Below are 6,000 nucleotides of genomic sequence, written 5' to 3'. Positions count from 1 at the left end.
GATTCTGTGAGTGGGTGTAAGTAGTGACTTGCACTAAATGTAGGTAATAGACGTATATAAATCCTACATTTCTCTGGCCAGTGGAATAGTTGACACACATGACATGACTATTCTGCTGCATTGCACTGATTTTGGAACTTATATTGTATTACTGCTTTTGAACTTATATTGCACATGTAAGTGAGCTTGGTGGAGAATTCTTTGAGACCCCTTGTCTTACTCACATTTCCATCAGACACCTCACTCCACATTTGGGCACATTTTCAGGTTCAGGTAACTCGGGGGTTGAGACCTCGGGCGGCAGGAGGCCGGAGCTTAGTTGATTGATTCATGTATATGCTGACATGATTGGATGATGCTTATGTTTTAGTTACATTTTATGATTTACTGAGCTGAGACTATGTTGGGCTTTGTTGCCTTATTTGGTGAGCATGGGGATCGTCCATGCCACGTTGAATTGACTTTGTTGTTTTAGTATTGAGTTGTATAATTGTATCAGGATTATGGTCCGGACTACTTTGAGGTAGTTCTGTGACTTAGATACTCACCTATTTATGTAATCAGGTATTTCAGTTAGTTGTTGAATTGCAATTTACATACAGGCAATGTTTTGAAAATAAATTAAGTAATTCAACTTGGTAACGATAATGACGTCATAATTGAAAGTAAAAAGTTTATTCCGCATTTTTAATTAAGCAAAGCTTAATACAATGACATGATAACAAACCGGGTATACACGGGGTGTTACACTCGAGCGCCCAACTGGCCGCTCGAGCACTAAAGGGTAGGCAAGAATGAGAATTTTTTGCATAGGAGCGCGCTCAAGCGCCCTGTAGCACGCTTGAGCGCCCAATACGAGCCCAGTCAGCCCAATCTGTAGTATCTTGAATAAAAACGGAAACAAATAAGATTTGATTGGGAATTGATAGAGATTCATGAGGAGATTGGATGGAGAATTAAAAGATACGGCTTCAATGGTTATAAATAGGGAGCTGAGGGTCAAGGAAACACACCAATTCACAGACACCAAGGAATTACACAGAGATCCGAAGGAGGAATTCTGTTACGAGGCGTTGGAGCTGTAAGAACCCGCACCGTTAATTAAGGAATTTAATTAATACATTAGGAGAAAATAGGAAATTATTTCATAATTGAACCTAATAATTATTATGATGCTTTAATAATTATAGTAAGTGATTAAGAATGCTGAAAGTCGCTTTTCGGAAGAAAAGTGCAGATACTGGTTCTGCTAGTCGGTATAAATGTGTACCGAAAAAGTATCCCGAAAATTATTATAAGTGCATGATAATTACTTGAATAATATGTAGGACTTGTAAAACGAGTTTCAAGTCCAAATAATGAGAACTGGTGCTAGAAACCGGTACTGGCTTTGAAAAGCGCGTACCAGAAAGGTGCTCCGAAAATTATAAGAAAAATATGATAATTCTCGTAAAATTGAGCAGGTTAAGAATCCAAAGTTTGGGATTAAAATGCTAAGCATAGCAATTAAAGTTAATACTGTGTGTTTAAATGCTAAATCACTATAAATAGGCACACTTGGGCACAAAACCCTAAATAACTTCTGCATGTACGTGGCTTGGGAGAGGGTGGCTGACCAGAATAGTGTCCAAAGGGCTTATTCTCCATTTCTTGGCCAAGTAATCACCTTTTGCTTGGTTTCTTCACCTCCAAACACTTGAGCCTTGTGTGAGTGGCCTTGTGAGTGTGTAGAGAGCTTTTGTTCTAAGTTGAGAGGCTGTTGGAAGTCAGCTTTGAGGGCTAAGTTAGAGAGTTGAGTTGTGGGAACCTTGGAGTTGGCTTGTTAAGCTTCAAGGTGTGTTCTTTGTGGAGAAAGGACCAACCTTCAACTTACATTTTCGTTCTTGAAGGAGTCAGAACCTTGGAGTTGCCATGTGAGCTCCAAGAGCACCTTTTGTTGGCTGGTTGAGCTTTGGGGTGAGTTACCTTACCTTGGTCTTGAGTTTTGATGAGTAAAGAGGTGTCTTTGCATGTTTAATGAGTTAAACAAGTAACCAATTGTCATATTAACCTAAGTGGACCTAAAGATGCATGTTTAAGCTTCTGGAAATGTTAAATATGGAACCTTGGACGGATATCTTCACGAAATGCAGTTTCTGCATTCTGTCGTGAAATATCCGGATATGTGCCCGAGAAATATCCGGATATGTGATATCCGGATATGGGATTTAGATATCCGGATATGGGAATCTGAATATCCGGACATTGAATATCTGGATATGGTCAGTGAGATATCTGGATATTGCATATCCGGATATGCCCCGTGGAATATCCGGATATTCTGGGGTAGAACAGTAGCTGTGCTGTGTGTACAGTAGGCTATTGGGGTTTGTGGACCATAGATTGATGAAGTTGAACTTCTGTAATTAATTGATATAAGTCAGATTCATATGATTAAGGGCTTATGGCTTGTGAGAAGCCTTAAGACGTAAAACGTAATGGAAAGGCGTTGTCTTTAAGTTATATGCTTGTGGTGCATTATTATTGATATAGTATTGGTCCATAACAGATTGTGAATCTGTTGTGTTTGGACGTTTGAGGACTCTTGGCTTTGGGTGTTAGCTTGCAAGGTAAGCTTTCGTGTCCTCGGTTTAGCCATGTTGTGGTTCCACCATGTCCCATGGGGACATGGTATATGCATGCTGTGTTACATGCTTTTGATATTTGAAATGCTGTTGAGTGTAGCTCCAAATCCAAATGAGCCACAAGCGCCATTATTGTCCTAAAAGAGAGTCCTTCGTAGAAACCTCGGACTAGAAGGAATCTGGCATTTCCCGTCTCCAAAAAGGATCTTGTAGTGGGATTATAAAACTTAAAGTCCCGAGAGCGTTCAGCATATCCAACAAAATAGCAGCTGATTGTTCTTGAGTCCAACTTTCTTTCATTTGGCCTATAAGGCCTTGCTTCTGCTGGACAACCCCAAATGTGTAAATGCCTTATGCTAGGTTTCTTTCCATTCCATAGCTCATAAGGGGTTTTTGTCACTGCTTGTCTTTAAGAGTCCGGTTTCGCCTTTCCGCAACACCATTCATGCTAGGTTTACCTGGCATTGTGTATTGCGGGACGATTCCACACTCCTTTAGGAAGATCGCAAAGGGCCCTGGACGTTGTTCACCTGATCCATCAGATCTACCATAGTATTCACCACCACGATCAGATCTAATGGCCTTAATTTTCTTGCCTAACTGAAGTTCAACTTCAGCTTTAAATTCTTTGAACACATCCAATGATTGTGACTTCTCTCTAATCAAATATAGGTATCCAAATCTTGAATAGTCGTCTATGAATGTGATAAAGTATTGTTGACCATTCCAAGAGGCTATAGGAAATGGTCCACAAATATCCGTATGAATCAATTCTAAGACGTCTGAAGCTCTGTTGGAACCTATTTTCCTTATGTTTGTCTGTTTCCCCTTTATGCATTCAATGCACACCTCAAAATCATCCAGATCAAGGGGTTCAAGAATTCCATCAGTCACAAGCCTCTGAATTCTCTGTTTAGAGATATGACCTAAACGCTTGTGCCACAGAACCAGTACCAACAAACTAAAGTGAGAGTCATACCCTTCTTTTCGCGCCATGCCTTGTATTTGGAACACTCTTTCTTCATGTGTCCAGATTTCTTACAAAAGAAGCAGGTGAATTCCTGGTCCTGCTTCTTTTGCTTCTTTGGCAAAGCATCCGCATTATCCTTAGCTCTCTTTCTTTTCTTGTCTTGAGAGGTTGATGCCAAGTGAGCACTATCAGTCTTCTCTCGCTGTAACCTCTCTTCCTCTTGCACGCAGTGAGAAATGAGCTCATTAAGAGTCCATTTTTCCTTTTGAGTGTTATAACTCACCACAAATTGACCGTATTGTGCAGGAAGAGAGATAATAACTAAGTACATGAGCAACTCAGAGGGCAGCTCTAACTTTAATGCCTTTAGTTTTCCAGCAAGATTAGACATTTCCATAATGTACTCCCTTATGTTTCCCTTTCCTTTATACCTCATGTTTATGAGTTTGGACAAGGTTTGACCAATTTCAGCCTTTTCATTTCGAGCAAAGTATTGCTCGAGTTCCTTCAGAAACAACTTGGCATCAGTAGTCTCAACAATCGAGCCCCTAAACGCCTCCGGAACGGAACGTTTCATGATCATCAGACACATGCGATTTGAGCGTTCCCACTTCTCAATTTTATCCGTGTTTGGATTTTCCTAAGTGGAAGTGGGTTTCTCAGTCCTTAGCGCATTGTCGAGATCCATGCAGTCGAGAACAATTTTCACATTCTCTTTCCACAGCTTGAAATTTGCCCCATTAAGCATTGGAAGCATATTCACTTGAGCAACATAATTGGCAGCGGTAGCAGAAACTATACAGAGAACCAAAAAAGATAACATACTAATAACATGTCAAATCATATATATTCATACACGATATAGACAAATAATCCGAAGTAAAATGAGTTTATTATAAGATACCTAGCACAACATTAATATTTAGTCTGTGGACAAAAATATCAACTTGTAAGTGGTACTCTTAATGTAGTAATCAAACATTGACAATAAGTCCTGTCAAATCATAGCCTTCCTGTGGGCCGACTATGAATTACATGGAGAATTCTTGATAATTGTCACATATTTATTACCACAGGTATGTTTGTTACTTGGCCAAATAATAACCTTCCTGTGGGCCGATCACTATCCGCATAAGCAATAAACACACACATGATCACACAACATATGTTATTTGGCCAAACAATAACCTTCCTGTGGGCCGATTATTATTTGCATAAATAAAATATATTTATATGACCAACCTATTTGAAATCAAATTAACCTTTATAAATTTGGCCACTGTGGCGGCTAACAAATCTATCATATTTAATTTCAAATAGAAACCTTTAGGGATAATAAACCCATTTAAAAACAAAATAACAACAATAAAGAAAATTATTCTTTATCAATCCTCAATGTATATACATACATACTATATCATTATACCATTAACAATAAATACCTTTTCATTATAAGGCTTAAAAAATGATGCACAAACAACGCACATGTAAGCCTTTTCAAAAAAGCTGAAAATGATGCATACAATAAATACCTTTTCATTATAAGGCTTAAAAATTAATGCACAATTGACGCACATGTAAGCCTTTTCATATGAAAGCTTGAAAATGATGCATAATATCAACAACAACAAAATTATATTTAGCTTTTAAGAAAGAATATCAAATATAAGGAAAACCCCAAAACCAAAGACCTTAAACATTTGATTTCTTTCAAACCGTAAGTCCAAAATTTTCTAAGAGAATTCATTGTTTATTCAAAAAATTCAAACAACAAAACCTCATCGATTATAAAGCCAAAATTCTTCCAAACATTCCATCTATTCACAGATTCAAAATTTAAATAACAAACCCTTATTAAACTGTGAATCCTAGTTTTTTTCTAAAAAATGTAGCTTTTGTTCCAAAACCAAAAAATCACCGTCAGGGAACAAAAATAACACTACATAGCTAATACAAAATACATAAGATGGAACTCACGTTCAAAAAATAATAAACTTTATGCCAAAAGACAATAAAACAAAACTTTTCACGATTCATCATATATAAAAATCACAAAACTTAATTCCCTCATGATTCAATATGATTATGGCTCTGATACCAATTGTTGGAATTTTTAATTCCTCTAAACTTTATGGTGATAACTATCACCTACAAGCCAAGATCCATCATACCAAATCATAAAGAAAAATAAGAACAACATAAAGGTGGAGGCATACCTGTCTCCATTGCAGCGGAATAACTTTGATCTTGTCTCTTGGGGTTTGTAGTCTTCCTCAGTCAAATTACCCTAAAACCGAATTCCTTAGTGTGCCGTCTCTCTCTTGATGGGGAAGAGAAACTAGGGTTGTTCTTTGACGTATTGGGGACCATAACCCTTTATAGTGTTTTTATCTTTATTGTTGGGCC

This window comes from Gastrolobium bilobum, unplaced genomic scaffold (assembly GCF_033153095.1).
Source record: "Gastrolobium bilobum isolate Gb01-03AN ecotype WA unplaced genomic scaffold, APGP_CSIRO_Gbil_v1 utg643796, whole genome shotgun sequence".
NCBI lineage: Eukaryota > Viridiplantae > Streptophyta > Magnoliopsida > Fabales > Fabaceae > Gastrolobium > Gastrolobium bilobum.
The sequence above is the reverse complement of the archived record's forward strand: the minus strand, read 5'-3'. Positions refer to the sequence as shown.